General features: G+C 41.7%; 1 pseudogene; it reads left to right on the forward strand.

Moving 5' to 3' along the window:
• Positions 1 to 17,031: 17,031 nt before the first annotated feature.
• LOC129032924 (bcl-2-like protein 12) lies at positions 17,032 to 17,725 on the forward strand (annotated as a pseudogene).
• The last annotated feature ends 6,456 nt before the right edge of the window (positions 17,726 to 24,181 follow it).

Genomic DNA, 24,181 nt, shown 5'->3' on the forward strand with positions numbered 1-24,181 from the left:
GTGTTGGGGCGGCGAAAATTTTTGGGGGTGGTATGGAGAGATAATGGATGATGTTTATCAGGGCTGCTTCGAGCAGGATTAGGGGCAGTGTGGGAACCTAGAGTGGGAGAGATTAAACTGAAGAAAGATTTTGGGGTAAAAAGTGATATTGTGGGGTTGTTAGAAGGAGCATTCGTCATATAGAATGATTGGTAATGGCCTGGATGCATTTTTTTTTATGAATTGAGGGGCTAAATAGAAGACACAAGGTCCAAATAAGAGAAGGAGAAAAAGAGTTATTATAGGACTAAGAATTGGGAGGACCCAGGACATCCAAATAGAGAGTGCTCAAGGGGGTTCAGCATAATTATTTGCTTGATGGCGAGTTTTTGGGCTCTATCCTTGAGTTTTTTTATGTCGTCATATACCAGGCCAGATTGATTTAGGTAAAGAGAAAAACACACTCTTCATTTAAAAATATATAGAGTCCTCCTTTTTCAGCAGTGGGTAAATCGAGGCCTCGGCAATTTTGGAGGAAAGACAAATGCAAAGCCAGCGATTATTTGTTAAAGAAGGATTAGAAATGGCTAGGAGAGAGTGAGTAAGAGTGACAGTGTGGTGGAGATAGCTGGGGAGAGGTAGAGGGTGGCATAAGAATGGGAACTAGAATAAGAGTGAGTATAAAAGTAAGGAATAGGACTTCATCAGGGTGAAAGTATTGGAGTGTGTTCTGTCAGCAAAGATCATCTATCCACTCCAAGAGGGAGTCAAGAGTGGCAGATTGGGGATAGATTTTCACGATGGAAAGGAAATGAGAGGTTTTAAGAGGTGGGCTAATGGCTTGTAACCTACAAGGAAGAGGTTATGAAATGATGACAGAATACAATGGGCTTATGAGGCTGGAAGGATATTTTATATATATATATATATATATATATATATATATTTTGGTCTAAGAACCATCTGCCTTGAGTGGAGAGAGATTGATAGGTGGAAACTTCATTTGGAAAGTAAATAGGAGTGACCAATGAGAAGGAGAAAAACTGGCCATGAGGCACAGAAGTTGGAAGCTAGCTGCTTCTTTAGCTACCTTATCAGCATAAGCATTGCCCTGAGTGATTGGATCTGATGCCTTTTGATGGCCCTTGCAATGAATGACTCCAGCTTCCTTTGGAAGTAAAGCAGCTTTGAGAAGAGTTTTTATTAAAGAGGCATTAATGATGGAGGACCCTTGCGTAGTGAGGAAACCTCTTTCAGCCCATATAACAGCATGGTGGTGCAGGATATGCAAAGCATATTTAGAGTCAGTATAAATATTGATGCATAGTCCCTTTGTAAGAGTGAGGGCCCAAGTTAAGGCAATGAGTTCAGCTTGCTGAGAGGTAGTGGAGGGGTCAGAACAGTAGCCTCAATGATACATGTGGAAGATACTATAGCATAGCCTGCCTTTGCTGGTGAGTGGCGATTAGGCCTGGTGGAACTGCCATTAATAAACCAAGTGTGATTAGGGAGAGGAACAGAAAAGAAGGAAATTGGGGAAATGGAGTGACTGCCAGGTAGATCAGAGATATACAGTCATGGGGGTCAGGTGTGGTATCAGGAATAATGTGGGGGCCAGCCTAAAACAGTAAGGTCAAGTTGTTTGGACAGAAAGGCTACAGAACATGATCCCAGCTCTTGTGTAAGAATTCTGACTGCACAGCCCTGAACTCTGGCTGTGTGTAATGAAAAAGAGTTGGGATGAGTTAGGGAGAGCTAGTGTGAGAGCAGCTTTTAGGGCTGTTTTTAAGGAATGGAAAGAGGGGTGGAGAAAGGATTTAGGATTTATGGGGTTGGCTAGGTTTCCCTTTGTGAGTTTATATAATGGTTTTATTAGGATGGCAAAACCAGGTATCCAAAGGCAAAAGTATCCAACCATGCCCAGGAAGGAAAGGAGTTGTTGTTTTGTAGAAGGGATTGGGGTTTGGGAGATTGGACGGACACAATCAGCAGGGAGAGCACATGTGTTTTTAAGAAGAATTATGTTGAGATTGGTAACAGATGAGGAAGAAATTTGGGCTTTGGAGGGGGATATGTGATATCCCTTTGAAAATAGATGTTGGAGAAGCAGGAAGGTGTCTTGTTGAGAAGATTTGTAGGGGCGGGGCTCTAAAGTAGAAGGTCATCAAAATATTGAATAAGGTAGAAGGTCATCAAAATATTGAATAAGGTGAGAAGCAGATGAATGGAAAGAAAGTAAATCATGAGAAAGGGCTTGACTGAAATAATGGGGGCTGTTCCTGAAGCCTTGAGGCAGTACAGCCCAGGTAAGTTGCTGAGGCTGATGGGTGTCAGGGTCAGTCCAAGTGAAAGCAAACAGAGGCTGGGTGAAGGGTGCAAAGGAATAGTAATGAGAGCATCTTGGAGATCCAGAACAGAATATGTGGGTTTGGCACTATAGGATGGATGAGAAGGACAATTTGATTAATGAGGTGAAGATCCTGAACCAACCTTTAAGACTTGTCTGGTTTTTGGACAGGTAAGATAGCGGAGTTTTAAGAGGTTTAGAAGCCTGGCCATCAATACCTGCAACAGTTAGGAGGCAAGGGAAACAGGGCCCTTGAAAAGAAGGTAATGTGGCGAGGATAGCCTCCATATTGATTAAGAAGGGGACGGACTTCCCTCCATTGTAAGAGTTACGCAAAGTGTCCATGATGGTCCAGGAGGCTTCTAAGGTGATCGGGCAGCGTCAGTCTTCAGCCGCTAAGCCGAGAAGATCTGGGAAGGAGTCAGTCAGAAAGCCTTAGGCCAGAGTTCCAGGGGCTCTGGGAGTGGCTGTCGGGTGAGTTGGACAGTCCGATTTCCAGTGGGGTCCTGCACAGATGGGACACAGCTTAGGAGGAATCTGGGGCTGCAGGCATTTCTTGGGTTAGTGGCCAGATTGCCAGCACTTAAAGCAAGATCCTGGGGGAGGAAGTCCTGAAGGAATGCCTGACCGCTGTGGCTTAGGCGTTTTGAAGTTCTTGTGTGCTGGAGATGTGGCTGGGGTTTCTCTCACAGCAGAGGCAAGTAATTGCAACTCTTCTCTGTTATTTTACACCTTGAAGGTGAGGTTAAGTCCTGTTGTGGGGTTTGAGGGACAAAATCTAATTTTTGGAGCTTTATTTAATGTCAGGAGTGGACTGGGTAATAAAATGCATATTGAGAATAAGACGGCCTTCTGACCTTTTAGGGTCTAGGCTGTAAAGTGTCTCAGGGTTGCTGCCAAACGAGTCATGAATTGGGCTGGGTTTTTATATTTGATGAAAAAGAGCCTAAACGCTAACTGATTTGGGAGAGGTTGGATAAAGAAAAAGGAGCATTAACCTTGACTATGCCTTTAGCTCCAGCCACCTTTTTAATAGGAAATTTTGGGGCAGGTTGGGGAGAGCTAGTCACGGAAGGAAACTGTAAGCCAGATCAGGTGTGAGGAGGGGAGGTGATAGAAGGATTATAGGGTGGGGGAGCAGAGGCTGAGGAAGAATTGGAGCCTGATTCAGCCTTGCAGGGAGTGACCTGAGGAGGAGTCTGGGGAGAAGGGGAGAGGTCAGATGGGTCAGTAGAAAAGGAAGATTGAAAAGACTCAGTGATGCTTGGGGTTGGGACTGAGGGGACAGGTGAGAGGGAAAGAAGGAGGATTTGGGATGAGTCACATTGGGATCAGAGACTAGGGAGGGAACGAAGTGTGAAAAATGCCCGGATGTAAGGCACCTCAGACCATTTGCCCATTTTTTGACAAAAGTTATCTAGGTCTTGTAGGATGCAGAAAATGAAAGTGCCATTTTCTGGCCATTTAGAGCCATTATCAAGTTTGTATTAGGGCCAAGTGGTTTTGCAGAAGAAAATAAGGCATTTAGCTTTAGGTCAGTTGTGAGTTGAAGAGGTTTTAAGTTTTTGAGAACACAGGCTAAGGGAGAAAAGGGAGGAATGGAAAGTGGAAGGTTGCCCATAGTGAAGGAGGCAAGCCCAGAGAAAAGAGCGGGTAGAGACATGAAAGCGCAGGTAGAGACAGGAAAGCATCACTTTCCTGCTTGTCCCCCAGGAAAGTGGTGCTTGCCACTAAGGGTGAAGGATCAAGGCAGGCATCCCTGCGGCGATCAGACACCTCTGAAACGTGGGTGAATAATCAAGCAGGTGTCCCCACAGTGATTAAACACCAAGGGAAGACTGTCTTCCCAAGTCCGTGACCAGCGCTGGAGTTTTGAGTTCATGGATAAAATGCGTCTCCTCTGTCTCTACCAGAAAAGGAATGGAATTGAAAATAAGAGAAGGGAGAGATTGAAGGATGGTGCCAAGATTTAAAGGAGAAAGAGGTTCAGGGACAGTGAGAGAGGTTGGAGAAGAGAGTAAAAAGAGGCCACTTACCCAATTTAAAATTGGTGAGATGTTCCTTGGGCTGGTTGGTCTGAGGACCTGAGGTTGCAGGTGGATCTTTCTGACAGAGCAAAGAGCAGGAGGACAGGAGAATCTCCCAAAGGAGGTCCCCCGATCCAAGTCACGACACCAAATGTCACAGGGGATATGATGGCTTAGCTTGAGCTCAGAGGCCTGAGACAGGCAGCCCACAGATGGAAGAAAATATTTGCAAACCTTGTATGCAATAAAGGACTAATATCCACAATCTACAAGAAACTTGTTGCGAACAAGGCCCCCAAAATCTGGCCATAAACTGACCCTAAAACTGGCCATAAACAAAATCTCTGCAGCACTGTGACATGTTCATGATGGCCATAACGCCCACACTGGAAGGTGATGGGCTTACCGGAATGAGGGCAAGGAACACCTGGCCCGCCCAGGGCGGAAAACCACTTAAAGGCATTCTTAAGCCACAAACAATAGCATGAGAGATCTGTGCCTTAAGGACATGCTCCTGCTGCAGTTAACTAGCCCAACCTATTCCCTTAATTTGGCCCATCCCTTCATTTCCCGTAAGGGATACTTTTAGTTAATTTAATATCTATAGAAACAATGCTAATGACTGGCTTGCTGTTAATAAATATGTGGGTAAATATCGGTTTGAGGCTGTCAGCTCTGAAGGCTGTGAGACCCCTGATTTTGCACTTCACACCTCTATATTTCTGTGTGTGTGTCTTTAATTCCTCTAGCACCACTGGGTTAGGGTCTCCCCAGCTGAGCTGGTCTTGGCAAAACTCAAACAAATCATCAAGAAAAAACAACAACAACAGATAATCCCATCAAAAAGTGGGCAAATGTGACTTCAAACTGTACTAAAAGGCTACAATTACCAAAACAGCATGGTACTGGTACCAAAACAGAGATATAGACCAATGAAAGAGAACAGAGCCCTCAGAAATAATACCACACAGCTACAACCATGTGATCTTTGACAAACCTGACAACAACAAGAAATGAGGAAAGGATTCCCTGTTTAATAAATGGTGCTGGGAAAACTGGCTAGCCATATGTAGAAAGCTGAAACTGGATCCCTTCCTTACACCTTATACAAAAATTAATTCAAGATGGATCAAAGACTTAAATGTTAGACCTAAAACCATAAAAACCCTAGAAGAAAACCTAGGCAATACCATTCAGGACATAGGCATAGGCAAGGACTTCATGACTAAAACACCAAAAGCAATGGCAACAAAAGCCAAAATTGACAAATGGGATCTAATTAAACTAAAGAGCTTCTGCACAGCAAAAGAAACTACCATCAGAGTGAACAGGCAACCTACAGAATGGGAGAAAATTTTTGCAACCTACTCATCTGACAAAAGGCTAATATCCAGAATGTACAATGAACTCAAACAAATTTACAGGGAAAAAACAACCCCATCAAAAAGTGGGTGAAGGATATGAACAGACACTTCTCAAAAGAAGACATTTATGCAGCCAACAGACACATGAAAAGATGCTCATCATCACTGGCTATCAGAGAAATGCAAATCAAAACCACAATGAGATACCATCTCACACCAGTTAGAATGGCGATCATTAAAAAGTCAGGAAACAACAGATGCTGGAGAGGATGTGGAAAAATAGGAACACTTTTACACTGTTGGTGGGATTGTAAACTGGTTCAACCATTTTGGAAGACAGTGTGGTGATTCCTCAAGGATCTAGAACTAGAAATACCATTTGACCCCGCCATCCCATTACTGGGTATATACCCAAAGGACTATAAATCATGCTGCTATAAAGACACATGCACACGTATGTTTATTGCGGCACTATTCACAATAGCAAAGACTTGGAACCAACCCAAATGTCCATCAATGATAGACTGGATTAAGAAAATGTGGCACATATACACCATGGAATACTATGCAGCCATAAAAAAGGATGAGTTCATGTCCTTTGTAGGGACATGGATGAAGCTGGAACCATCATTCTCAGCAAACTATCGCAAGGACAAAAAACCAAACACCGCATGTTCTCACTCATAGGTGGGAATTGAACAATGAGAACACTTGGACACAGGAAGGGGAACATCACACACCAGGGCCTGTCGTAGGGTGGGGGTAGGGGGTAGGGATAGCATTAGGAGAGATACCTAATGTAAATGACGAGTTAATGGGTGCAGCACACCAACATGGCACATGTATACATATGTAACAAACCTGCACGTTGTGCACATATACCCTAAAACTTAAAATATAATAATAAAAAAAGATTTAAAAAAGTGAGAAAATGACATGAAGAGACATTTATCAAAACAAGATATACAAATGGCCAACAAAAAATATGAAAATATGTTTAACATCACTAATTGTCAGATAAATGCAAATGAAAACCACAATGAGATATCTCCATATCCCAGCCAGAGTGGCCATTACTAAAAAGTCAAAAAACAGTACATATTGGCATGGATGTGGTGAAAAGTGAATATTTATACACTACTGGTGGGAATGTAAACTAGTATAACTTCTATGGAAAACAGTATGGAGAATTCTTAAAAAACTAAAAATAGATTTACCATTGAATCCAACAATCCCACTAGTGGGTATCTACCCAAGAGAAGCCATTATATCAAGGAGACACCTGCATGCATATGTTTATTATGGCACAATTCACAATTGCAATTATCAACCAGTGAATGGATAAAGAAAATTTGGTATATATGCACCATGGAATACTACGCAGACATTTAACAAAGAATTTAATAATGTCTTTTGCAGAAACTTGGATGGAGCTGTAGATCATAATTCTAAGTGAAGTAACCCAGGGGTGGAAAACCAAATACTGTATGTTCTTACTTATAAGTGGGAACCAAGCTATGGGTACATAAAGGCAGACAGAAGGTATAATGGACTTTAGGTGCTCAGAAAGGAGAGGGTGAGTTGGCAGTGAGGGATTAAGAAAACTACACATTGGTTACAATGTACACTATACAGGGGAAGGATGCACTAAAATCTCAGACTTCACCACTATAGAGTTCATCCATGTAACCATAAACCACTAGTACCCCCAAAGCTGTTGAAATTTAAAAAGGTAATTTTTGGTAAGAAGGCTTATATCCTTTAAAAATCCAAATTAATGATCAGTTTCATTATTTGGTACATCCATATATTGAAAATACTTGATTGCATATCAACTGTGAAATATACAGTTTTTAGTAGTAGGTGCTTGACAAATATTGTTTAAATAATCAAATGAATTTGAATCACACTTCACTCAATGTAGAAGATAAAATAACAATGATAATACCTGTTATTTATTGGGCATTTTATATGTCAGGTAATTGGCTCGGAATAGACACCATCGAAGTTTCTCCTGACAATAATGATAGATATGTTCACTATTTTACATATGTGGGTGCATGTCAGTTAAAGAGTAAGCAACTTGGCCGGGTGCAGTGGCTTACAAACCTGTAATCTTAGCACTTTGGGTGGCTGAGGTGGGTGGATCACCTGAGGTCGGGAGTTCGAGACCAGCCTGACCAATATGGAGAAACCCATCTCTACTAAAAATACAAAAATTAGCCGGGTGTGGTGGCAGGCGCCTGTAATCCCAGCTACTTGGGAGGCTGAGGCAGGAGAATTGCTTGAACCCAGGAGGTGGAGGTTGCAGTGAGCCAAGGTCGTGCCATTGCACTCCAGCCTGGGCAACAAGAGTGAAAAAAAGGTAAGCAACTTGAACACTTGGCTAATAGGTAGCACAGTGGAAATTCAAAACTAGGTTTGTCTGGCTCTAAAACCTCCAATCACTCTCCCATTTTTCTTCTACTCTTAGAGCATCAAGACAAAAATCTCAGTCTTCGAACAACTCACAGTGTAGCAGAAAAGACAAAGGAGGTAAACAGGAGGAGGTAAGTGCCAAAGCACAGATGTATGTACAAAATTTGGTGGTTGGGTTCCCAGGGCAAGCTAGCCAAGAGAACCAGATTTCCTTTGGTGTGACCTAGCCTTGAAAGTCACATAGTATCACTTGACTTCAGTCACAAGCTGGCCCATATTTAAAGGGAAGAAACACAGACCCACCCCTGAATGTGAACATAACAAAGCCACATTGTAAGAAGAACACGTGGATGGAAGATTGTTGCAGCCATCTTTAGAACCACAAGCACCATGCATATGTCCGTGTGAAATAATGAAGTTGCATCTGGGTAGTTGCAGGGATTGACCAATTCTGACTATCAAGAGTTTAACACTTGAACCATTTAGCCTCACAGTTCCTTGCATCTGATGTCCCTCCTTGCTCACACCACCTCTCCAATTCTCCCTCATCTGCAAGGCCTGCCTTAGGCCTGCCCCCTCCATGAGGACTTTCTCATCATCAATAGTCCTGGCTGTTAGCTCCCCTGTTTCTTAGCAATTATTGTGTGGGGTGTTTTTACCTTGTGAAAAAGCTTCAGGCTATGTCTGGCTGGCTTACAGGAGAAAAAATAAGCTTTATTCCATATTTTCTTGTGCTACCCAGTGTAGCTTTTGGATAAAAAACTAGTGTGTCCTCCCTTCAAAGGCCAGGCTTGAAGAATTGTATATGCCCAAAAGGATATGGGGACTTGACTATGATCCAGCGTCAACAGCACAGTCTGGGACAGAAGGGGAGGTTTACCATCAAACAGGGTGAGCCGCTGACATTGAGCTCCCTTTCCACTGTGCCTGTGACCCCCAGTGGCAAGGACTGGGCAGCTGATGTGGGTCCAGTAGGAGGAATGGACAAGCTGCAAGGGGGAGAAAGGGCACTGCTAGCTTTCAGGGGTCATGCGATGACAGTGGTCCCTCCATTTGTGGTATTAGACTCCAACCAGGCCTTTCAGGATCGTCATGGCAACTTACCCATCTGTGCCGCTGAGCTGAGACGAGACAGGATTCCCTTAGTAACCAAGGAACCCGGGAGATGATGCTTAAAATAATTCTTTATGCCCAGGCAGAAATAAATGCCTTTGCAGTTTTAGTAACCATGAAGCATCATGGGGCATGGCTTTCACTGTCCGTTTATTTCAAAATGGAACAAAATGGCTTTTTAAAGTGGGAATTTCCAACCCAGGTCCAAATGTATCCTTGCTTCACAAAGCACACATCCCGCTGATGCGAATGAGCAACACACCTGAGCTTCTGAGACGAGCTTCTGGTCACGATTATATAAATTACCTTGAAATAGACCAGGCGCTTCCTGGCTGAAATCACTGTGCTTCATCTAATCTCTTTTTTATTTCCTATTAAAGTCTCAGCCAGTCTCTCAGTAGGGCAAACAGTTATGCTTGGCAAGAGTTTAACACCTAAACCATTTAGCCTGACAGTTCCTTGCATCTGATGTCCCTCCTTGCTCACACCACCTCTCCAATTCTCCCTCATCTGCAAGGCCTACCTTAGGCCTGCCCCCTCCATGAGGACTTTCTCATAATCAATAGCCCTGGCTGTTAGCTCCCCCCTTTTCTTAGCAATTATTGTGGGGGGGGGTGTGTGTGTGTGTGTATGTGTGTATAATATATATTTATATTCTTGCATGGTATCATTCTCTTTTATTATAAGTAGTGAGAAGCCTCAAGCTTCTAAATCATGGCTTCTCAATTAAATTGCAAACTCTGTAAAGACAGAGTCATAGGATATGGTTGTTTGGCCTTTCCAGGAACCCCGTATTTATAATAAGAGCTCCAGAAACACTTGGAAATCTTAGAAGTAATGGTTGCAGATGCGTGTACTTTGTGCATGTACTAACAACTGACCTGTTCATGTTGAAAGGGTGACTTTCATGGTATGTGAATTATACTTCAATAACAAAAAACTCAAAAATATGTGGAAATCTGGTATGAAATACTGAGAGAGTAACCAGAATTACCATACCAGCAGGAGTAGAGGCAACCCCAGAACTATGGCTTGGGTGAAAAGGCCTGAACTTGGGTTACCAAACATCTAGCAGAACGAAGAGTTTCTGTCTTGCCCATTGGCATGCTTCTGCCTCCTCCACCAGCAACGTTAGCAGAAGCAGAGGCCTTAATATTGATATACTCATATAATAGCTAAGAACTTTTTTTTTAAGAAATGTCAGGTCTTGGTTCAAATCCTAAATCCTATTTTTGTCACTATTTCTATGCATCTCGGTGAATCACTTAGTTTCTCTGAGCTTCCTCATCTTTAAAGTATGAAAAAAATACTTCCTTCACAAGGTAACAGTACAGATTAAAGGAAGTAATGTATATAAAGTGCTCAACACAGTACCTGGCACATAGTAAGAACTAAAATAATGCTGACTACAATTGTTAATAATAATATTTATATTCACTTTGTTAGGTATTATAATCATTATAAAAAATCTCAATACATCCTTTTCTAACTTTCTCATTGGTGTTTTTAGCATGAATAATTCATCTTGATGTAATCATGCAAGACTCCTAAGAAGATATTAGGAGAACCTGTCGTCATTCTTTTGGCCTCTAGTGTCCTTTATCTTCACGTTTGCCGGCTTCCTTTTACTACTATGGAAATACAACATATGCAAAAGTAGTGTTTTCACTGTTTAAAAAGATCGTCAGCAGCATCATTGTCATTAACTGCACCAGGAAGCCACGACTCCTTTTTGGACAAGGTGCACTTGCCTCTCTTCCTTCCATCTCTTTCTTCCTCCTTTAAGTTCACAGTCCCCAGTCCAGGAGCATTGCAGAGAATGCCAGGTGTGTCTGCAGACTTGACTTTAAAAGAAAACGAGTTCCTTCAAGTGAGTTCATCATGATGGGAATGATAATTTGTTTGAGAGAATGTGTGTTCTTTGGCAAAGGAACTCCTGTTATACCATGACAGTAATAATAGCAGTAATAAAATCACCAATAATAAATTTATTTTTGAATTTATTTATGTAGTGTCTGGTGTTATGCTAAATGTTTTGCAAATATTATTTCATTTCATTCCCACAACAATCTATGAGGAAAGTACTGTGGTTGGAGAGGTTAGGTAAATTGTCCAAGACAACATATCTAGAAACATCCCTCGTGAAGCCATTTACCTAGTACAACCTGGTTTAGACCCAAGGTCTCCTAATTCACATTCTTATTATTTCCACTTCATGTGATCCTCGGCCTTTGAGCTTGCTGTTTTGGGAGACTGAAAGCAGAATTCTTTATAAAATGTCTCCTTGCTTAAGTTATGGCCAGAAAGGAAGGGGAAAATAATTTAAAAAATGAAACATCAATTACATTGGAAATGTTCACACGTAAAATGTCATTATGAGTAGGCAAGTCCTTTGCAAAAAGAAGCCTGTGACTCGGTCAGAGAAGAAAATAAGATATATCAACATTGATTCTAAGGGAAATAGACTTCATCATCTAAACTGGACACTTTCTCCCATGAGCACAGGGGAATGTCCCAACAATGGGCACATGGGAGGTCTCAAGCAGAAAAAAGGTACTGGTTGCAATGGATACTTTCTTGGACTTTAAAGCACAGTGGTCTTCTGAGGAAGAAAATGAAGCCAGCATGGGGGACAAGAAGCCATTCTCCCTTAAACCCTCAGTTCCTTCCATCAAACTTCCAGCAAATTTAGAAAACACCATAATCACTGTGTCCTTCCTGCTTCCAGGAATATGAGATTTTTTTTTAACTCACCCCATTGTATTATGCATATAAGTGTGAATCATCTTATTCCAAATCCTGAAATAAAATATGTAAGGAGCCATCATATAATGCACACCAGGGAAATAGTAAGGAGCGGTCAATAGGAAATAATGGGAAGGCACACAGTGGGTTTCCCAGAGATGGAGAGAGGAGGACACTATAATGGTCTGTCCTTTTGCCTTTTCTCTGCGGTAGCAACTCAAATGATTTGATCTAGGCTACAGCAAATTGAATCGCCTCTGTCTCTTTTCCATCTCATGTAAGAAAGTGAAGTAGAGGTTGGTGATTGGGCAATATTTTTGCCTTCTTCAACAAATATCCAGGCACCTTCTGTGTTCCAAATCCTATGTGCATCTGCTGTCTACATGCTATCTGCTAGCTATGTGCTTAGTCCCATGGGGAAATCAAAGATGAACCTGTTCTCCAAGGTTCGGGGCAGAATACTTAGAATAAAATATTAGATTAGCAATATCATCATATTAATTTAGATACTTCTTTTTGCCATAAGGGTTCAAGGACCAGAAAAGAGGTCATGGGAATGAGTTCCCTTGGTGGGCTGGTGGGGTAGAGGAGGAATGGCCGTGCAGCACTGCCTCTGTCTACCTCTGCCCCACTATATTTCTCTCTGCCGAAAGCCAAGCTATATTAGTCAGAAACCTTTAATTGCAAGCAACAAAAGTCCAGCTTCAACTGAATTAAAGGAAAAGAAAATTCATAGGCGTTTGTGGCTGAAAATTTCAATGGTAGATCTCACTTTAGGCAATGCTGGATCCAGAGCCCAACTGAGGCCATCAGGATGCTATCTTATTCTTTTTTCAGTTTTATCTCTTATGTTCTGCTCTCTTCTGTTTTGGCCTCATTTCCATGAGGCGGCAGGATGGCCTCCTGCACACGCGGATTCCTATTCTCATAGTGTAGTAACCCCAAAGGAGTTCTATTCTTCTAAGAGCTCCAGCAAAATAATCCAAGCCCAAAAGTCCTGGGTTTGAATTATTTGGCCTGGCTCAGGTCAAACATTTATCAATGAGCTAGTCACTATATTGAGAGCCATGAAATGCTATAGGTTTTCGCATTTTTTCATCTTGCTTTATTTATTTATGTATTGCCAAGCTTTTGCCTTCTAGGCTGTACAACTTGCCCATTACACTATAAATAATGACTTATAGACACTTTACGATGTGCCATACATTGATATAACACTTTAAAGATATTATCTTCTTAAGTACTCACAAGAACTCTTAAGAGGTAGATAACATTGTCTTCACTTTACACATAAGAAACCTGAAGGTCAGAGAGGTTAACTAAATTTACACATTCTCTGGGGAAACTGTTTCTGCCTGGCACCAAAACTCTTGGTCATAGTCATAATGATTCTGCCTTCTTTTGGAGGATCAGATCAGCTTGTTATCCATTCTTGCTAGAATAGACAAATGTACTTTCTAGGATGGGCTGAGATCTGCAGGAAAAAAATAAAGACTAAATCCCACAGGTGAGGCAGCTCATGTGGGGCAGCTCAGGTAAGCTCATTTTGATCCTAAAGATACTAAAAACAAAACATAGACAGAATAGGATGGTAATTTCTGAGCTGTGGCTATAATTTAATGATATTTTTAGTCACTTTCAATTCATTTGCTTAATATTAAATTCTAAATGAATTAGTTTAGATTATGAAATTATTTTCTCAGTCTAATTCAGTTCCTGTGGGTGTAGATATTTTTAATATCCCACACTGCATTCCACCTGGGTTTGACATTTGGGGCTCTGATTGCTTTCCATGATGCAGGGATTGCAATCCCAGTGGATCCCAGCATTGCCAAGGATTACCTCTGGGTTATTAATGAATGCAGGCAAGTCCTTTTTAGCATTTTTACATTACTTGGAAAATGATTTGATATGCAAGAGTGAAGAAAAAAATCTTCCTCTTGAAATATACCAAAACTGTTCATCACCAGTAAAAGAAATTCTTGTCTTAGAAACTACTCTGGCTATCAGGATGGGAACATTAATGGGGAAGTGGTGTCTGCCTACCTTAGAGTAAGCCCTGCCAAACTCAGGCGTGCTTTCAAATTTTGTAAAAGGGAAGGATGATATATATATATATTTTATATATATATATAAAATATATATATATTTTTTATATATATAAAATATATATTATATTTTTTATATATATAATATATATTATATTTTTTATATATATAATATATATATTATATATAATATATATTATATAATATATATAATATATATTATATATATTATATATAATATATATTATATATAATATATATTATATTTTATATATATAATATATATTATATATTATATATCTATGCATGTATGTTCTATATACCTAAAAGAACACTGTATAGTATAAGATACCATTATATTTTTGAATCTATTTTTTCCCTCATAAATTCCTGGGCAACACTAAAGAAATTATTTCAGAGCTTGAAGCCATATTTACTTTTTAGGAAAAAGCATTTTTTGTTCCATCAACAAGGCTGGAGTTTTAGAATCCTGCTATATTCTCAGGAATCGCAAACAGGAATGGAATGGCAGCCTGATGCACCTTTATGAATTTACACTGGGGTTTTAAAATTAGAAAACACTGTACATTTAATAAAATAAGAAATGCCTACAAAACTTCAGTGTTTCTGAGTAAGCTTGATTATTACATTATACATACTAAAGACCCAAAAAGGTCAGGATCCCACACACAGTTATGAATACCAACATTTCTTTGTGATGCTCTGTATAACTGCAAATGGCAGAAGAACCTTTAAATTAACAATATGAAGAAGGCTTAGATGCATTTTGACACTGAAGAAGAAAGGATAATGGAATTGCAGGGATACATTTGTCTTATTATTGGCAACTATGAAATTTTTAAAATGAAACCTTTGTAAATGTTTAATGAGATTATTCTTTTCTCCTGAGTTATTAAATTAACAATATATTTTATAGCCCATGACTTCTTACAGCAAACACAGGATTCAGTTTTACGTTTATCTCTTTTGCATAATAATTTCCTTTGTTCACTACAAATTTTCAGGAAAACTTTGTTAAACACTACTTTCTGTTCTTGGTTGCACTTTGGAGGATTAAGCAAGGAAAATGTGTCCATGGTGGTATCAGGGGTGGTGGGTGTGGGGTATGATTTAAAGAAAAATGCAGCCACCTAGAAATCTGTTAATGTGATACAAGGGCAGGAGATAATTAGCAGAGGAACCTGGAGCCACATCCAAAGTGAGAGGTGAGGATGGGTTGGGAGGGGACCCAGGTGAGTGACTGGGTGGCATGCTAATCTAATAAACTGGGGTATTAGAATATTTTATTGTGTGTTATTTAGGTTGACGTGAAATTCACATAACATAACCTATATAACATAAAATTAGTCATTTTAAAGTGGAAAATTTGGTGACATTTAGTACATTCAAAATGTTGTGAGCCACCACCTCTATCTAGCTCTAACAAAATACGCCAATAGGGTGACAACATTCCTGTCGGGATATTTTGTTGGAAGGCTGGAGAAACTTGGGGGACATCTGAATTACATAACTGCATTACATAAACCTTGGGAAACTGGTCACATTCTCTTGTATTATAAGTTTGTTGTACTTAATAATGTTTGCCTCAAAATCTTGGTGCTAAACTGAGAATTTTGGTGTAATAACAGTTAATGCACCAGAATTTGATTTGTGCTTACCAGCTATATTTCTTTCTTTCTTTTTCTTTTTTTTTTTTTTTTGAGATGGAGTCTCACTCTATTGCCAGGCTGGAGTGCAGTGGCGTGATCTCTCAGCTCACTGCAACCTCCACCTCCCAGGTTCAGGTGATTCTCCTGCCTCAGCCTCCCAACTAGCTGGGACTACAGGTGCCCACCACCACGTCCAGCTAATTTTTGTATTTTTAGTAGAGACGGGGTTTCACCATGTTGCCAGGATGGCCTCGATCTCTTCAGCCTCCCAAAGTGCTGGGCCAGCTATATTTCTTAAAAAACTGCATTGAGGGTCTATTGTAAGTGGTTCCCCTCCCACCAGAAGGATGACTTCTCTTACAGATTTATTTCTGCATGCTCTAATCATGTATTGGGCACTAAATAGGGTATCAGTTTAAAGGTAAGACAGGGCTGTGTTCTCTGGGAGAAACTAAGGTACTAGGTGGGGAGAAAAGTTCTGACAGAGGTATGCACAGGTGAAAAGGGAACCCACAAGATAAATACTCAGTTTAATCTAGGGTAGGGAAGAGAGGTTTAGGAGGGCTTTTTTCTTTTCTTTCTTTTTTTTTCCGAGACGGAGTCTCGCTCTGTCACCCAGCCTGGAGTGCAGTGGCATGATTTTGCCTCACTGCAACCTCTGCCTCCCAGGTTCAAGTGATTCTCCCACCTCAGCCTCCCGAGTAGCTAGGATTACAGGTCTGCACTACCATGCCTGGCTAATTTTTGTATTTTTAGTAGAAACGGGGTTTCACCATGTTGGCCAGGTTGGTTTCGAACTCCTGACCTCAGGTACTCTGCCCACCTTGGCCTCCCGAAGTGCTGGGATTACAGGCATGAGCCACCGCGCCAGGCCTAGGAGGGCTTCTGAGAGGAGTTGACATGTGAGCTGAGTCTCCCAAGATAAGCAGACATTAACTGGGTGAAGGGGTGGGATGGGGGAAACAACAAACCAATGTGAAGAGTTTGTTAGCGGTGTAGGGTGGGGTGGGGTGGCTAAAAGTGGGCAGAAAAAGTGTGCAAGGATCATGATGAAAGTCAGATACATGTTATGTTCAAGGTCATATTCAAAAATTAGGATTTCATTCTGAAGTTGGTGGAGAGCCATTAAAGTATTTTAGGCAGGGCAATGATATGCTCAGATTTATTTCATAACTACCACTGTGGCAGCAGTATGGAGAGCAGATTGGATGAAGGTAATACGGATTACAGAAACCAGTTAGGAAAATCTTTTACATTCTAGACAAGAGGGGATAAGGTTAGAATAAGTCAGGAGCAGTGGCTATACAAAGAAGTGTAAAAATGATGACAGTAGGAGTTGAGTGGAGGAGATGGCAAGTTGAGTGGAGGAGGCAGCAGTGGAGCCCTGGACCAGATGCCTCTATGGCAGGCTCTGAAGAGCTGGGGTTCCGGGAAGACACGCTGAGGGTCCTAGCTGCCTTCCTCAGGCGTGGTGAGACTGCCGGGTCTCCTGTTCCAACTCCATCTAGAAGCCCTGCCCAAGAAGAGCCAACAGACTTCCTGAGCCGCCTTCGAAGATGTCTTCCTTGCTCCCTGGGGCGAGGAGCAGCCCCCTCTGAGTCCCCTCAGCCTTGCTCTCTGTCCATCCTCCCCTGCTATGGTTCAGAGCCTGGCCCAGCTACTCCAGACTTCTATGCCTTGGTGGCCCAGCGGCTGGAACAGCTGGTCCAAGAGCAACTGAAATCTCCGCCTAGCCCTGCTGGCCTGGGACCCCGCCCTGCGCAGCAAGCTAGTCGGCCTGTCCTCCGGCTCTTTCGTCCGCCTGGTGGAGCTGTTCTGTAGCCGGGAGGACGGCTCTCGCCCAAGCTGAGCATGCCCCGGGCCCCCGCTTCCTTCCCCGGAGCCCCTGGACCTGGCCATGGAGCTGAGCCGGCGCGTGGCCGGGCTGGGGGACACCCTGGCCGGACTCAGCGTGGAGCACGTGCACAGCTTCACGCCCTGGATCCAGGCCCACGGGGGCTGGGTGAGCCGCTGAAGCCTCTCTCTCCGGGCCTCACTTTACCCGACTGTCATGTGATAGAGGAGGGGCGGGGACTTCTTAGGTTCCTCTCAGACCTCAGGTATTCTCCCAGCTCCTCTGCGTTCGTTCTGTGTTGAGCCCTTGCTGTATGCCAGGACTGCAGCCATGAGTGCGGACGCTATGCCTGGCGTCAACGACTGGGTACGCTGATGCTGTGAGCGTGAAACCAGTGACTGAGGTTACTCAGGGAGAGGCCGGACGAGGTGGCTCATGCCTGTAATCCCAGCACTTTTGGAGGCCGAGGCAGGAGAATTATTTGAGGCCAGGAGTTCAAGATCAGCCTGGACAACATAGTAAGACCCCATCTCTACAAAAATTGAAAATAATTAGCTGGGGTCGGGTGCGGTGGCTTACACCTGTAATCCCAGCACTTTGGGAGGCCGAGGCAGGTGGATCACCTGAGGTCAGGAGTTTGAGACCAGCTTGGCCAACGTGGTGAAACCCCGTCTCTACTAAAAAAAAATACATAAATTAGCCGGGTGCGGTGGCAGGTGCCTGTAATCCCAGCTACTCAGGTGATTGAGGCATGAGAATCGCTTGAACCTGGGAGGCAGAGATTGCAATTAGCTGAGATGACGCCACTGTACTCCAGCCTGGGCGACAGAGTGAGACTGTGTCTCAACAAAATAATATAATAATAAAAACCGGGTGTGGTGGCTTACGCCTGTAATCCCAGCACTTTGGGAGGCTGAGGTGGGTGGATCTCTTGAGGTCAGGAGTTCGAGACTAGCCTGACCATGGTGACACCCAATCTCTACTAAAGATACAAAATTAGCCGGGCATGCCTGTAATCCCAGCTAGGGAGGCTGAGGCAAGAGAATTGCTTGAACCCGGGAGGCAGAGGTTGTAGTGAGCCGAGATTGCGCCACTGAACTCCAGCCTGGGCAACAAGAGTGGAACTGTGTCTCAAAAAATAAAAATTTTAAAAATTAATAATAAGAAATGATGGCAGTAATAATAGCAAATATCACAATATACTGAGTAGTGTGGCAAATGCCAGGTGTCACAGATGTTGTGCTTTGCAACCCAGATCTCCCCATTCAGGCTTGAGAATTTATTCTTCCAGTTGCTGAGACCCAGAGGCTCAACTTTTCTGAAATTTCCTTAGTTGAAAAGAGATGCTTTGACCAAAACCAACCTTTCTTTTGAGGTAGCTGCTGGCTTATCTATGATGGGGTATAAAGGCCAGGCCCCTTTTCCCCAGCTTGGGATCACTTCAAAGGGCTGCCCCCTTCAAAGCTTCTTAGGGGATCAGAGTGCCACTTCCTTTTCTTTCCTTCTGCAGTTCGTGATCCTGATAATACTCCCTTAATAGTCTATCTGCATTCTAATCTTGATCTTAGAGTTTGCTTTTCAGGGAATACAACCTCCAGACATTGTTCTAAGGTGCTTGCATACATTATCTGAAATCGCAGCAATCGCAGCAATTTGTCAAAGTAGGAATCATTCTCCCTATTCTACAGATGGGGCAGTTGAGGCTCAGAGATACCATCCCACTCTTAAATAGCAGAGATTGGATTTGAATTCATGTTGTTTTGGCTTGAAAACACCAGGTATTTTCACATACCATGCTCAAGAGGAACGCACTGAGTCAAGACAGAATTAGAGAGTAGAAGCTTTTTAAGGAGGGATTTGATTGTCTATTTCATGTGGAGGGCAAGGCAGGGGATGATGATAAAAATGGTTGACTGGCTTGATTGTTCTCCTCACCTGTGTCCTTACCTCTCTTCCTACACCACTACTCTGCTTTCAGTGTTTGAGAATATCTTCATGAGCAAGTCCACAAATAGTAAATGTCTTAACTGTTAAGGCATATATAATATGTCTAATGGGATCCCAAAGTCCTAGAGTCAGAGGGCAGCTCTAGGCTGTGAGCTCCTCCAGGAGCAGGGACCAAATATTTTTATCTCTGCCTCTCTCACTTTAACTCCCATCCCCCTAGTTCTCACCCCCAAGCCTAGTGCAAGGTTGGTGCTTATCAAGTGGGGTAGACTAAAAAAAGGGAGGTATTCAAGCAGATTTAGAATAAGCTCTCCTAGGCAAGGTCTAGAATCAGCAGGTATTTTTAACACCACTCCTTGACTTGGTCTATATTTTTCTTCTATTACCATGGGAAGCCTTTTTAAGATTCTTGAACAACACACATTTACTCTAAGAATCATCTAGAAATATTTTGCATTTCTTTTGTGGTAGGCAGAATGGCCCCCCAAATAAGTCCAAGCCCTAGTCCCTGGAACCCATAAACATGTTCTGTTTATGAATTTACGACTTGAACGATATAATTATGGTTACAGAGCTTAGGATCTTAGATTGTCTGGGTGGGCCAATCTAATCATAAACCCTTAAAAGCAGAAAACTTTATTTGGCTGGAGTCAGTGAATACAGCAGAAAAAGAAGTTAGATTCAATGTTTGAGAAGGACACACCAGTGCTGGAGGGGGCCACGTGGAGAGCGTGAGAGGGAATGTGAGAAGCCCTTCAGAGTAAAGATTGTGTCTTCCCCCACCCCACCATCCCTGACACAGCCCTCCCCTCTACTTTCTTGCCCAGCTGATAGCCAGCAAGAAAACAGGGACTTCAGTTCTGCAGCTGCAACCAACAACCCAAGTGAGCTTGGAAGCAGATTCTTTCCAGAGCATCTAGTAAGGAACACAGCCCTACTGACACCTTGATTTCAGCCTTATGAGACTTTAAGCAGAGGATGCACCTGCGTCTTCTTGGATTTCTGACCTATAGAAACAGTGAGGTTATCAATGTGTGTTGTTTTACACACTAAGTTTGTAGATGTGTTATGCAGAAATAGCAAACAAATACAACTTTGGCAAGTAGGCTATAAAAAGCAGTTCTCAGAGTGAGGTCCCTGAGACTCTTTCAGGGGGTCTCTGAGGTAAAAACTATTTTCATAATAACATTAAAATGTTTTTCACCTTTTTCTCTATATTGACACTGGCATCAATGGTGCAAAAGCAATGGTGGGTAAAACTGTTGGAGCTTTAGCTCACATCAAGGAAGTGGCACCACACGGTACTAGTGTTCCCTGTATTTTTCACCATCACACACTTGCAGAAAAAACATACAGTTTTACTTAACACTGTTCCTGGTGCAGTAGGAAAATTATTATTTTTGTTAAATCTTGACCCGTGAGTTCATGTCTTTTTCAAATTCTGGGAGACAAATTGCAAAGCACCAGAAAGTGCTTTTGCTGCATTTTAACCTAAAATGGTTGCCTCAAGGAAACGCATACATGCCATTGTGTTTGGAGCTGATCTAGCTGCTTTTTTTCCTCACAGAACATCATTTTTACTTGTAAAATGACTGACAGATAAGCCAGAGCTATTCAGACTTGGGAGATATTTTCTTAAAAATGATTGAAATGAGCCTGTCACTTCAAGAAAAACAACTGACAGTATTTGTTGGCAATGATAACATTTGAGCTTCCTAACAAAGATCAGAGTTTTGGAAAGCCTGAACCTACCACCATAATTTGACAAATTCTCCATACTTAAAGACTGTCTGATGAAATCAGCAGTGATATTATACAGCAATAGAAAATGCAGGGCTTTTTGATATTATAAAATAAACTGTGCAAGCATTTGGAACATCTAAATAGCTGAGTGGATCAATATTTTCTGAATGACCAGTACATGATGCTACAAAATAGTGCATGGGTAAAAGAACCATTGAAAATGCTAGGACAATTTTATTGATATGATTTCATATTCTACATTGCAACTAACCTTTAAAAAACTACCACTTGTTGAGTTTGGATGTGGTAAAAAGAAGGATAATTATCTGAAAAAGCTAAAAATGGCTCTCCTCTTTCCAACTACATATCCACGTGAGGCCAGGTTTTCAACATTGTACTTCAACCAAAACATCATTTCACAACACGTTGAATACAGAAGCAGATATAAGAATCTGGCAATCTTTTATTAAACAAGACACTAAAGATTTGAAAAATTATAAAACAATGCTGCACTTCTCACTGACTATTTTTTGGTTTTGAAAATATAGTTTGTTATGAAAGTATGTTATTTATGTTATGTAATGGGTCTATTATTGCTATTTAAATAAATTAATATATTCCATTTCCAGTTTCAATTCCTAATATAGCAAATATTAGTAAATATAAGGCACAGAAATAAAGCGTCTTTAAGGTCTTCAAGAATTTTAAAGTGTGTATATTATCTATTGAGACCCAGTGGAGAGCAGGCCCTACACAGATATGACTCAGTGGTTCCAAATTTGCACACAGAGCAAACATAAGCCCAGAGGTAGTTTTCACTTGACTTGCACAGATTGGTTCTTGCAATTTTTTTTTTTTTTTTTTTTTTAAAGACCGAGTCTTGCCCTGTTGCCCAGGCTGGAGTGCAGTAGTGCGATCTCGGCTCACTGCAACCTCTGCCTCAGGTTCAAGCAGTTCTCCTGCCTCAGCCCCCTGGGGAGCTGGGATTACAGGCATGTACCACCACACCCGGCTAACTTTTGTATTTTAGTAGAGATGGAGTTTCACCGTGTTGGCCAGGCTGGTCTCAACCTCCTGACCTCAGGTGATCCGCCTGCCTCGGCCTCCCGAAGTGCTGGGATTACAGGTGTGAACCACCGCACCCAGCCAGCTGTTGTCGTTTTTTTAAACAGTTACTGAATTTTAAATGAGCTTTCAATATTTATAGATCAGTAGGTTTTACGTGAAATACTATGTTTTTCAGTTTTCTTGAAAAACTGGATGGGCTGGCTGCATTGGGTCCACATTCTTGCATGGCCCCTGGACCTGGGTAGCAGCTGCCTTCTTCTGGACACACGCATTCCTGTTTCCCTCCATTGTTCTTACTTTACTCTTTGTGTCCCTCTGTTAAAATCTGTTTTTTCTTAGTTATTCCTATGGCTTGTGCAGTTCTTGGAAGCATCTGTATTTGTAATGTCCGACCTAAATGGTCGCCTTGATGGCAAAAAGTTGGGGAGACCTGGTTGTGGCTTGAGAATTTTCTATTGCTTTCAAGGGGGGATGTTGTACATCACGAGACACCAAGTGCCCAAAACAACAATCTGAGATCATCAGATGAGACGGATCTTTCTGAATTTGGGAGCAAAGGATATTTTAAGGCTAATTTCTCTCAAATTTCCTAATAATCTGCTGCTTGATATGGCAAGTGAATGAGTATAGTGCAAGAAGGATAGCTGAAATGGGGATTATACAATGAGTTTGGGTTTAGGAGCCAGGGTATCCATATTTAAATCCTGGCTCTGAGCTTCCATAGCTGTGCAGTCCTGGCAAGCTACCTAATCTCTCTGTATCTCAGTTTCCTCATCTGCAAAGTAAGGCTATTCATACTACCGATCTCACGAGGATGTTGGGAGGATTAAATGAGATAGTACATTACAAGCACTTAGAACAGTGCCTGGCACACAGTAACCTTTTGTTATGAACTGAATATTAGTGTTCCTCCAAAATTCATATATGAAGCCCTACCCCTCAATGTGATGGTTTGAAGAGGTGGGGACTTTTGGAGATAATTAGGCTTAGATGAGGTCATGAGGGTGGGATCCTTGTGACAAGATTAGTGCCCTTATAAGAAGAGACCAGAAAGCTAGCTTGCTCTCTCTATCATGATAGGACATAGTAAGAAGACGGCTGTCTGCAAGCCAGAGGTGAGCCCTCACCAGGAGCCAAATTGACTTGTACTTTGATCTTCGACTTTCCAGTCTTCAGAACTGTGAGAAGTAAATTTCTGTTGTTTAAGCTACCCAGTTTATGGTGTTCTGTTATAGCAACTTGACCTGACTAAGACACACTTCAATAATTCATAGATATTATTTTTATTGTTCTTTTGAAATGAACTTGAGTCTGACTGTGAAAACGAAAGTAAACTGCCTTAAGGTTCTGCCAGGCCAACTTCACTCTGTCCTCTCTGCCCCATCTCACAGACTCCAGAAATCCTGACATGAGTGTAGAGATCCTAACAGATCTTTGTGAATGACAGGGTGCATCATTTAATTGATAGACACAAACACTTAACCTACCTGTGAAATCTACAGTGGATTAAAGATTGATCATAAGGCATATTAACAAGCCTATTCATTCATTTACTTATTTTATTAGTCATCTCTGTATTTATTAAATGTCTATTGAATGTTTACTGTGTTCCAGGTACATAGACATGTAAGTTCATGTCTTGGTTTGGGGTTAGATATAATCACCAGATATTTCTGTAATATTGCACCTAAATATTTTAATTTCTTGTTTATTAGAAGCAGTGATCCATGTTTCCATTGGACTATGAAAGAGCTACTTCTAATCTGAGGCCACATTGCCTACATGAAATAAATTATTGTTAGGAAATTGCCTTGAAAAGAGAAACAAGACCACAACTCTTAGAAGAATTCTGTAAGTACCCAATTTATTAATAAAACA

Source organism: Pongo pygmaeus, chromosome 2 (assembly GCF_028885625.2).
Source record: "Pongo pygmaeus isolate AG05252 chromosome 2, NHGRI_mPonPyg2-v2.0_pri, whole genome shotgun sequence".
Taxonomy (NCBI): Eukaryota; Metazoa; Chordata; class Mammalia; order Primates; family Hominidae; genus Pongo; species Pongo pygmaeus.